This window comes from Oncorhynchus keta, chromosome 12 (genome assembly GCF_023373465.1).
Source record: "Oncorhynchus keta strain PuntledgeMale-10-30-2019 chromosome 12, Oket_V2, whole genome shotgun sequence".
NCBI classification, from domain to species: Eukaryota; Metazoa; Chordata; class Actinopteri; order Salmoniformes; family Salmonidae; genus Oncorhynchus; species Oncorhynchus keta.
Genome location: NC_068432.1, coordinates 45,422,203 through 45,434,604, shown reverse-complemented (window position 1 = coordinate 45,434,604; position 12,402 = coordinate 45,422,203). Strand labels below are relative to the sequence as shown.

Below are 12,402 nucleotides of genomic sequence, written 5' to 3'. Positions count from 1 at the left end.
ACGGTGATGGCCAATCGTATCTCAATTGCCGACCTGGGGTTCTTCTTGTAAATCAGTACAACCATGACTTCCCTGAGAGGGTATGAAGAGAAAAGTGAGATGTCAGCTGAGGATCGTAGGTTTATGGAGATGTATCAAGCTCCATAACCCCCTCAAACACTATCACTACTACTTACCGTTGCCCTTTCGCAAAACATATGTAGTCTGCCAAACAATCGTGACATGGCAAAGCAGCGGGCTCTAAATATTGTCAGGAAGTTCAAGAAGGACAAGGTTACGCTGCAGAGTACAAAATTCATGGAAGAGATGATAACAAAAGGTTACGCCGAGAAGGTACCACAAGAACAGCTCAGAGAGAAAGGCAAGGTATGGTACATACCACACCATGGCGTTCATCATAAGCGCAAAGGAACGATACGTTTGACTGTTCATCATCCTATAAAGGTATATCTCTTAACAGTGAACTCCTTCAAGGCCCTGACCTGGCAAACACGCTTATAGGAGTCTCGCTAAGATTTCGGCAAGAGCACATTGCCATGATGGCAGACATCGAAGGAATGTTCCATCAAGTACGTGTCCATGAAGATTACTTAGACTTCCTGCGATTCCTATGGTGGCTGGATGGTGATACTAACAAAAGATTGGAGGAGTACAGAATGACGGTACATCTTTTCGGTGCTATATCCTCTACAAGTTGTGCAAACTTGATACCAAGAGATTCCATACCTTTGTGGCTAATAGGGTTGCTATGATCCGTGACCTATCGAAAGCAAAACAGTGGAGGTATTTGAACTCAAAACACAACCCAGCCGATGATGCCTCAAGAGGATTACATGTTGAAATGTTTGTAAGTCGCTCTGGATAAGAGCGTCTGCTAAATGACTTAAATGTAAATGTAAATGTAAATGTTCCTGAACTCAAAGAGATGGCGCAAAGGACCAGAATTCCTGGAGAAACCAGAAACTCAATGGCCGAAAGTCCCCGAGGAGCTTGGCTCCATCCCTCCGGATGATCCAGAGGTGAGAGAAGACGTAATCGTAAACAGTACAAGTGTGGAAGAAAAGAGTCCAACCAGCAAACTGATTGAGTACTATTCAAGATGGAACAGCTTGAAAAAAGCAGTTGCCTGGATGCTGAAACTGAAGAAACGTCTTCTACAGTTAAGCCAGAAAAGGAAAATTATCTCTCAAACTGATCCAAGATCAGATCAGTCTGACAAACTCACTGAAGGAACAAATTGACAAGTTCAAACTGATGTTTGGAAAAGAAAGTCTGTCTGTGGATGACCTAGATGAAGCAGAAAAGGTCATCATCCGATTTGAACAACGGCAGCACTTTAAACAAGAAATTGCACTAGTTGTGAAAGGAAAACAATGTGCCAAGAGAAGTGGCTCAATCTGTAAGCTTGATCCAATTATTGACAATGGCATTCTGAGAGTAGGAGGAAGGTTAAGCAAAGCTGCTGTGCCTTACTTGCCTTGTGAGTCGAGTTTACTTGCCTTGTGAGTCGAGCTGTCCATCTAGAAGTTGCTAGTTATCTGGATACTGATTCCTGCATCAATGCCCTGCACAGGCATCTGTCGAATGGGCCCAGTAACAAGTATCAGAACAGACAATGGCACCAACTTTGTTGGAACACACAGAGAGCTAGGAGAAGCTATGAAAGAGCTGGATCACAACAAGATTCAAAATGAATTACTGAAGGAAGGAGTAACATGGTCATTCAACCCTCCCTCTGGAGCCCACCATGGGGTGTATGGGAGAGGTTGATCCGACTGGTGAAAAAGATCCTCTATTCAGTCCTTAAAGAGCAAGTACTGGATGATGAGGCTTTGCAGACAGCCTTGTGTGAAGTTGAGGCGATTATGAACGACAGACCAATCACTACTGTAACAAATGACCCTAATGATCTAGAACCCCTGACTCGAACCATCTGCTTCATCTGAAAGCTAAGCCAGTCCTGCCACCAGGACTATTCCAGAAGAAAGCGACCTATACTCACGAAGGAGATGGAAGCAAGTACAATATATCACTGACCTCTTCTGGAAGAGATGGATCAGGGAGTATCTTCCACTTATGCAGGAGCGGAACAAGTGGAACAAAACTAAGAGAAACTTCAGTCCTGGTGACCTCGTGGTCATCGTCGATGACACCGCCCCAAGGAACTCTTGGCTAATGGGCGTGTGGTGGAGGCTTTGCCAGGGGCCAAGGTCTTGTCCGGAGCGTCAAGGTTAAGACTAAGACCAATATCTTACAGAGACCTATCAACAAACTCTGTCTGCTCCTTGAGGCGACGGAGTCACACACACACACACACACACACACACACACACACACACACACACACACACACACACACACACACACACACACACACACACACACACACACACACACACACACACACACACAGTGTTCCATCTTAGAATCACGTGCACCTCTGATTCGTTGATGTCGTACTCTTACATTCTTTGATGTCATACATTTTTGGACGTCAAACTCTTGACATTTTTCGAAGTTGAGCACCTTTACACTTCAACTCAGACTGAGATCTATGGACTATTTTCCTATATGGCACCTTGTATATTTGTATATAGCTATGAACTGCAATAGTGCTCTGGTATAGAATGTTTTGTGTATTGGCTCTATGTTTGAAAGTAATTGTTGTGCATTCAGTGCAGTCAACAATTAGGGGCCGGTATGTTAGAGCCGATTTGGACATATTTGTATAAAAGACCGAACATATGGAGCTCCATGTATATTTGTGTAAATATATTAAATATGAATGTAAATGATGAAATATTAGGTACGTACCTTTATGATTTATATTTACCTGATTGAGATATATTCATTTGTTGTTAGTGTAACTCAGTTTTGGCCCCCCCCCCCCCTCTTGCCTGTTCATTGTATTGTGGTAAGTGTGTTAGGATAAAGGCAGGAAGTTGGGCCTTCGGGAGAGTCCTTGCTGGATGCGGGAGCGGTATAGTTTTTTGACCATACAGACATACAGACAGGTCATAATATGTATTTTCCATATAAAGTCATCTATGCTTTAAGTTGATTGGAGAATCATTTATTTGTTAGATATAAGAAGAATAAACATTTTTGTTACCATATCCCTGGATGTCATGGAATGTTTGGCCGTTTGGAAACCTTGAGTGTGGACTGTATGCGTACCAAACAACCCCGCTTCAGGCTTGGGCAGTGGCTATGGTAAAGACGAAAGGAAGCCACTACAACAGGCGTACAGCATTAGAGGAGTACAGCATTACAGGAGTACAGCATTACAGGAGTAGAGAAGTACAGCATTACAGGCGTACAGCATTACAGGCGTACAGCATTACAGGAGTACAGCATTACAGGAGAATATTACAGGATTAGAGCATTACAGGAGTACAGCATTACAGGAGAATATTACAGGATTACAGGAGTACAGCATTACAGGAGTACAGCATTACAGGCGTAGAGAAGTACAGGAGTAGAGAAGTACAGCATTACAGGAGTACAGCATTACAGGAGTACAGCATTACAGGCGTACAGCATTACAGGAGTACAGCATTACAGGAGTACAGCATTACAGGAGTAGAGGAGTACAGCATTACAGGAGTAGAGGAGTACAGCATTACAGGAGTAGAGGAGTACAGGAGAATATTACAGGAGTACAGCATTACAGTATTACAGAAGTACAGCATTACAGAAGTACAGCATTACAGGAGTAGAGAAGTACAGGAGAATATTACAGGAGTACAGCATTACAGGAGTAGAGGAGTACAGCATTACAGGAGAACATTACAGGATTACAGTATTACAGGAATAGAGGAGTACAGGAGAATATTACAGGAGTACAGCATTACAGGAATAGAGGAGTACAGGAGAATATTACAGCATTACAGGAGTACAGCATTACAGGAGTACAGCATTACAGGAGTACAGCATTACAGGAGTAGAGGAGTACAGCATTACAGGAGTACAGGAGAATATTACAGGAGTACAGTATTACAGGAGTACAGCATTAGAGGAGTAGAGGAGTACAGCATTACAGGAGAACATTACAGGATTACAGTATTACAGGAATAGAGGAGTACAGGAGAATATTACAGGAGTACAGAATTACAGGAGTAGAGGAGTACAGGAGAATATTACAGGAGTACAGCATTACAGGAGTAGAGGAGTACAGCATTACAGGAGTAGAGGAGTACAGCATTACAGGAGTAGAGGAATGTAAAATGTAAATGAGTACAGCATTACAGGCGTACAGCATTACAGGCGTACAGCATTACAGGCGTACAGTATTACAGGAGTACAGCATTACAGTATTACAGGCGTACAGCATTACAGGCGTACAGTATTACAGCATTACAGGCGTACAGCATTACAGGAGTACAGCATTACAGGAGTACAGCATTACAGGAGTAGAGAAGTACAGCATTACAGGCGTACAGCATTACAGGAGTACAGCATTACATGCGTACAGCATTACATGCGTACAGCGTTACAGGAGTACAGCGTTACAGGAGTACATCATTACAGGAGTACAGCATTACAGGAGAATATTACAGGATTAGAGCATTACAGGAGTACAGCATTACAGGATAATATTACAGGATTACAGGAGTACAGCATTACAGGAGTACAGCATTACAGGAGTACAGTATTACAGGAGTACAGCATTACAGGAGTAGAGGAGTACAGCATTACAGGAGTAGAGAAGTACAGCATTACAGGAGTAGAGAAGTACAGCATTACAGGAGTACAGCATTACAGGAGTACAGCATTACAGGAGTACAGCATTACAGGCGTACAGCATTACAGGCGTACAGCATTACAGGAGTACAGCATTACAGGAGTACAGCATTACAGGCGTACAGCATTACAGGCGTACAGCATTACAGGCGTACAGTATTACAGGCGTACAGTATTACAGGCGTACAGTATTACAGGAGTACAGCATTACAGGCGTACAGCATTACAGGCGTACAGCATTACAGGCATACAGCATTACAGGCGTACAGTATTACAGGAGTAGAGGAGTACAGCATTACAGGAGTAGAGAAGTAGTGTACCTTGCAGATCTGTGAGGCGTAGTGCAGGAGCTTCTTGTAGTCGAAGCGGGCCTTGTTCTTGATGAGGTAGTCCCTCAGACTGCCGTAGGGGAGGTACTCCATGATGAGACGCAGGTTCCTCCGGCCTAGGAATAGGGGAGGAAGAGGGTCAGACAGGCACCCAACAGAGGGTCAGAGAGGAACGCAACAGAGGGAGAGAGAGGCTCAGACAGACACAGACAGAACAGAGGGCCAGAGAGAGAACAGAGGGTCAGAGAGAGAACAGAGGGTCAGTCAGACAGAACAGAGGGTCAGAGAGGTATTACAACAGAGGAAGAGGAGATCAGGGTCTTACTCCATTTATTTGTATTTTTATGGAGAGCTACAGTCTGAACTTGTCCAATAAGAACAGATGTTTGTTTTACCTTGCAAAATGTCTTATTACAGTGTACGCTGAGGGCCCCTCTCTTCAGGGGCCCTCAGCCGTTCCTGATTGAACTGGGGCTCTCGGAGGACCTGAGCCCTAGGACCATGCCCCAGGACTACCTGACATGATGACTCCTTGCTGTCCCCAGTCCACCTGGCCATGCTGCTGCTCCAGTTTCAACTGGCCTGGGCCCTAGGACCATGTCCCAGGACTACCTGACATGATGACTCCTTGCTGTCCCCAGTCCACCTGGCCATGCTGCTGCTCCAGTTTCAACTGTTCTGCCTTACTATTATTCAACCATGCTGGTCATTTATGAACATTTGAACATCTTGGCCACGTTCTGTTATAATCTCCACCCGGCACAGCCAGAAGAGGACTGGCCACCCCACATATGCTCTCTCTAATTCTCTCTTTCTTTCTCTCTCTCGGAGGACCTGAGCCCTAGGACCGTGCCCCAGGACTACCTGACATGATGGCTCCTTGCTGTCCCCAGTCCACCTGACTGTGCTGCTGCTCCAGTTTCAACTGTTCTGCCTTATTATTATTCGACCATGCTGGTCATTTATGAACATTTGAACATCTTGGTCATGTTCTGTTATCTCTACCCGGCACAGCCAGAAGAGGACTGGCCACCCCACATAGCCCGGTTCCTCTCTAGGTTTCTTCCTAGGTTTTGGCCTTTCTAGGGAGTTTTTCCTAGCCACCGTGCATTTACACCTGCATTGTTTGCTGTTTGGGGTTTTAGGCTGGGTTTCTGTACAGCACTTTGAGATATCAGCTGATGTACGAAGGGCTATATAAATAAATTTGATTTGATTTGATTTGTCAGCTAATTAACAAGCCCCTGATTAGGGAAATCAGTCCACGGCTACAATAACATTGTGAAATATCTGGAGGTCCCAGAGGAAAAGGTTTGAAAACCTCTGCACTACTAAACACAACCCTGGCCTGTCTTTCACAAAATGGACACGATGAACTGATCTCCTGCCTTGGTAATTCACCCATGCTATTGTTTGAGGAGAGTGTACAATTATGAACTTGAAAATGTATTAATAAACCAATTAGTCACATTTGGGTAGTCTTGAGACAACATTTTGAACAGATATGCAATGGTTCATTGGATCTGTCTAAAACTTTACACATACACTGCTGTCATCTAGTGGCCAGAATCCAAATTGTGCCTTGGCTGGAATAATACATTATGGCCTTTCTCTTGCATTTCAAAGATGAAACAAGAAACAAACAAGAAAAGCATGTTTTTTCTTTGTATTATTTTATACCAGATCTAGGGTAGCCTAGTGGTTAGAGTGTAGAGGCGGCAGGGTAGCCTAGTGGTTAGAATGTAGAGGCGGCAGGGTAGCCTAGTGGTTAGAGTGTTGGACTAGCAACCTGAAGGTTGCAAGTTCAAATCCCCAAGCTGACAAGGTACAAATATGTTGTTCTGCTCCTGAACAGGCAGTTAACCCACAGTTCCTAGGCCGTCATTGAAAATAAGAATTTGTTCTTAACTGACTTGCCTAGTTAAATAAAGGTAAAAATATATATATTCTCCTACATTCATTTCACATTTCCACAAACTTTAAAGTGTTTCCTTTCAAATGGTACCAAGAAAATGCATATCCTTGGTTCAGGTCCGGAGCCTGTATGTCATTTTAGGTCAAAATGGGGAAAAAAAGGGGCCAATCCTTAAGATGCACTGATTCCCTGCCTTGGTGATTTAAGTTTCTCTAGTTATGATGATGGTAAATCTCACCAGCACTGTAACACACTCCCTTGTACTTGACGATGTTGTCATGCTGAAGGGACTTGAGGATCTCTATCTCACGTTCAAAGTCTCGGAGGTGTTCTGCTGTGCTGTGCTGCAGCTTCTTGACAGCCACAACCTCCCCAGTGTTATCCTGCAGAGGGTCATACCTACACATCTCCACACTGCCAAAGTTACCCTGAGAGAGAGAAAGAGAGAGAAGGAGTTAGAGAGAGGGGGAATAAAAAGTGTGGAGAGGAGGGAGTTAGAGAGAGTAAAATGTGCAGAGGGAGTGAAAAGAGGAAAAGAGCGACAGAGCGACTCCCATATCTATTGAGCAAAATACCACAGTGTGACATCACAGCAGCAAGATTTGTGACCTGTTGCCACAAGAAAAGGTCAACCAGTGAAGAACAAACACCTTTGTAAATACAAGCATAAATATGGGTTATTTATTTTCCCTTTTGTACTTTAACCATTTGTACATAGTTACATTTGTAATGTCTTTATTCTTTGGGAACTTCTGTTAGTGTAATGTTTACTGTTCCTTTTTATTGTTTATTTCACTTTAGTATATTATCTACTTCACTTGCTTTGGTAACGTTAACATATGTTTCCCATGACAATAAAGCCCTTGACTTGAATTGAGACAGAGTGAGTGACAGAGAGACAGAGAGTGAGTTAGAGACAGAGAATGACAGAGAGAGTGACAGAGAGACAGAGAGTGAGTGAGAGAGTGAGAGACAGAGAGTGAGTGAGAGACAGAGAGTGACAGAGAGAGTGAGTGAGAGACAGAGAGTGAGTGAGAGACAGAGACAGAGAGAGAGACAGAGAGTGAGTGAGAGACAGAGAGTGAGTGAGAGACAGAGAGTGAGTGAGAGACAGAGAGTGAGTGAGAGAGAGAGTGAGTGAGAGAGAGAGTGAGAGACAGAGAGAGAGTGAGAGTGAGAGACAGAGAGAGTGAGAGAGAGTGAGTGAGAGACAGAGAGTGAGTGAGAGACAGAGAGTGTGAGACAGAGAGTGAGAGACAGAGAGTGAGAGACAGAGAGTGAGTGAGAGACAGGGAGTGAGTGAGAGACAGAGAGAGAGTGAGAGACAGAGAGAGAGTGAGAGACAGAGAGAGAGTGAGAGACAGAGAGAGAGTGAGAGACAGAGAGAGTGAGAGACAGAGTGAGAGTGAGAGACAGTGAGTGAGAGACAGTGTGAGTGAGAGACAGAGAGAGAGTGAGTGAGAGACAGAGAGTGAGTGAGAGACAGAGAGTGAGTGAGAGACAGAGAGTGAGTGAGAGACAGAGAGTGAGTGAGACAGAGAGTGACAGCGAGAGTGAGTGAGAGACAGAGAGTGAGTGAGAGACAGAGAGTGACAGAGTGAGTGAGTGAGAGACAGAGAGTGAGTGAGAGACAGAGAGTGAGTAACAGAGAGAGACAGAGAGTGAGTGACAGAGAGACAGAGAGTGAGTGACAGAGAGTGAGTGACAGAGAGACAGAGAGTGAGTGAGAGAGAGAGTGAGTGAGAGACAGAGAGTGAGTGAGAGACAGAGAGTGAGTGAGAGACAGAGAGTGAGTGAGAGACAGAGAGTGAGTGAGAGACAGAGAGTGAGTGAGAGACAGAGAGTGAGTGAGAGACAGAGAGTGAGTGAGAGACAGAGAGAGTGACAGAGAGACAGAGAGTGAGTGAGAGACAGAGAGACAGGTGACGTGTGTGTGTTGTCGAACCTTGCCCAGCTGCTTGAGGAAGATGAGATGTCTCTCTTCAAACTGAGCAGGATTTTGGTTCTCAAAGGCCCCTGGGAACCCAAACCCTCTGGCCCTGTTGGGCACCATGTCACTCTCCACCAGCAACTCATAGTCTGCAGCAGGAGACAAGACACAATCAACACCTTCTGGAAATAAACCAAAACATACATACATCCTAATCTAGCATACATTTTTTACCCAAAAGTGTCAGAGAACTGTCAACACTGACAGTGACCTAATAGCCTACATTCAGTATATCTTGCAGTCCATGCGAGAATGGAACTGACGTTGGCAGTGCCATGGTTTAACACACCGAGCCACTGGAACAGCATCAGTGAAATCACTAGTAGGACATGTTTGTCAGTCTGCAGAGCACTAGAAAGAGAGGAGACGACCGACCAGGTGTGAAGAGGCTGTTGAGGTCTCTGATAACAGCTCTGAAGGAGGGTCTGTTGGACGGCTCATAGTCCATACAGCTGTTGATCAGGTTGGCCAGCTCTGTCCACTTAGGAGCAGGCAGCTGGTGATGGTCTTCATAGAACAGACGTTTCTACAGAGGACAATAACGTCAACTATAAACAGAGGAACTCTAATACCTTACTAATAATGGATTATTATGCTGTGCATGACAGTTGGATGGTGTTTTTTAACAAGACAAAGACAAATAACCTGATGAAGACAATGTCAGAAGACAGTTTTAGTCTCAGTGTCCAGACAAGAGAACAGTACATCAACTATGTCTCTCTAAACATAACATACTGTAACATACCAGTAAACTGAGGCACAAAACCCTCAGGTTGGACATCTTCGACTTTGATTTAAATTGATTTGATTTCCTGCTTGTAAAAACCACCTTGATATTTGGCTGTAATTTACAGTGGGGCAATACCAACAATGAGACAGAAACAGGAGATGGAGTCCTGCCTTATAGACCGTTCTGGCTCGCACAAGGCTTACCATTACTGACTAAATTAAATTATATTAGAATTATATATCAATATATATATATAGCAAAATATAAATATTCCATGAAAAGTGTTAATTGCACCTCCAGAAATCCTTACCTTGGAGCAGTCCAGTGTGCTGAGTGGTCTGTCTCCTCCACTACAGATCTCCCACAGAGTGGTGCCGAAGGCCCACTTATCTGTAGCCAGAGTCAGATGTCTGTCCTCCTCTAAACACTCTGGAGGTACCCAGGGGATGCGCTCCACAAGGACTGGAGGGACAGTGGAGGACAGGATGATGGGATGGGAATACATAGAGTACACAGACATTAAATATACTCCCTTCCTGACTTCCTGAGTTGCTGTTCTTATTTGTTTCTGCGTTGTATGCTTTTAGCTGTTAGTGTATAAATCATTAGGAACAAACACCCAAGATGCCTTGCACCATGTGTCGCTGTGTAACCAAGCCAAACAGTCGACACATAGTATTGTAAAACAACGTGCAAAAGTTCAGTAAAGTACAATTTCTTAGTACAGTATCTCTTTGTAATAACTAATACAAGGGTCGGTACTCACCATCTTTGGGCAGCACAGTGATGCTGATTCCAGGGTCACTCAGTTTGATGAAGGGGGGGTTCCCATTCTTCCTGTCCTCCTCTCGGATCAACAGGACGTTCTTGGCACACACGTTCCCATGGACCAGGCTCTTGTCCTCCTGTTATTAAATTGAACATGGCGGACTGATTAGTGGCAGATTGAACACAAAAGTTACACCATTACAGAGATATCTGCCACTTAGCAGATTCAGTTGTATTCAATATGTTTTATTGGACAAAAAGGAGAGAGAAAGTGGGAAAGATAGGGGGGTTAATTGATGGATTGATTGATTGGTCTTACCAGGTAATGCATAGCCCAGGCCAGCTGCTTGGCCACCTCTAGCTTCCAGGTGATGTTCACAGAGCTCTTCTTCTTCTTCAGGTATGTATCCAGGGAGCCAAACTTCCCATATTCCTGCACCATCATGTCTGAAAGGGTTAGAATTCAACAAATTACAGCTGGACCAGTGGAGCACATCTACTAAAGGGGCTTAAAACTGCTAACAGAGGCTAACAGAGGAAAAGGTTGGGATGGAGACAGAGGGAGGCTAACAGAGGAAAAGGTTGGGATGGAGACAGAGGGAGGCTAACAGAGGAAAAGGTTGGGATGGAGACAGAGGGAGGCTAACAGAGGAAAAGGTTGGGATGGAGGTAGAGGGAGACTAACAGAGGAAAAGGTTGGGATGGAGACAGAGGGAGCTCTAACAGAGGAAAAGGTTGGGATGGAGACAGAGGGAGGCTAACAGAGGAAAAGGTTGGGATGGAGACAGAGGCTAACAGAGGAAAAGGTTGGGATGGAGGTAGAGGAGACTAACAGAGAAAAGGTTGGGATGGAGACAGAGGGAGGCTAACAGAGGAAAAGGTTGGGATGGAGACAGAGGGAGGCTAACAGAGGAAAAGGTTGGGATGGAGACAGAGGGAGGCTAACAGAGGAAAAGGTTGGGATGGAGGTAGAGGGAGACTAACAGAGGAAAAGGTTGGGATGGAGACAGAGGGAGCTCTAACAGAGGAAAAGGTTGGGATGGAGACAGAGGGAGGCTAACAGAGGAAAAGGTTGGGATGGAGACAGAGGGAGGCTAACAGAGGAAAAGGTTGGGATGGAGGTAGAGGGAGCTCTAACAGAGGAAAAGGTTGGGATGGAGACAGAGGGAGGTTAACAGAGGAAAAGGTTGGGATGGAGGTAGAGGGAGACTAACAGAGGAAAAGGTTGGGATGGAGACAGAGGGAGGCTAACAGAGGAAAAGGTTGGGATGGAGGTAGAATAACAGAGGAAAAGGTTGAGATGGAGGTAGAGGTAGACTAACAGAGGAAAAGGTTGAGATGGAGGTAGAGGTAGACGAACAGAGGAAAAGGTTGGGATGGAGGTAGACTAACAGAGGAAAAGGTTGGGATGGAGGGAGAGGTAGACTAACAGAGGAAGAGGTTGGGATGGAGGTAGAGGTAGACTAACAGAGGAAAAGGTTGGGATGGAGGTAGAGGTAGACTAACAGAGGAAAAGGTTGGGATGGAGGTAGACTAACAGAGGAAAAGGTTGGGATGGAGGTAGACTAACAGAGGAAAAGGTTGGGATGGAGGTAGACTAACAGAGGAAAAGGTTGGGATGGAGGTAGACTAACAGAGGAAAAGGTTGGGATGGAGGTAGAGGTAGACTAACAGAGGAAAAGGTTGGGATGGAGGTAGACTAACAGAGGAAAAGGTTGGGATGGAGGTAGAGGTAGACTAACAGAGGAACAGTTTGGGATGGAGGGAGACTAACATAGGAAAAGGTTGAGATGGAGAGAGACTAACAGAGGAAAAGGATGAGATGGAGGTTGACTAACAGAGGAAAAGGATGAGATGGAGGTAGAGGGAGGCTAACAGAGGAAAAGGTTGGGATGGAGGTAGACTAACAGAGGAAAAGGTTGGGATG

At 44.8% G+C, this 12,402-nt stretch overlaps 1 pseudogene; it reads right to left on the bottom strand.

Moving 5' to 3' along the window:
• LOC127906403 (tyrosine-protein kinase JAK2-like) overlaps positions 1 to 12,402 on the bottom strand; it is a 100,540-nt pseudogene that overhangs the window by 10,365 nt on the left and 77,773 nt on the right.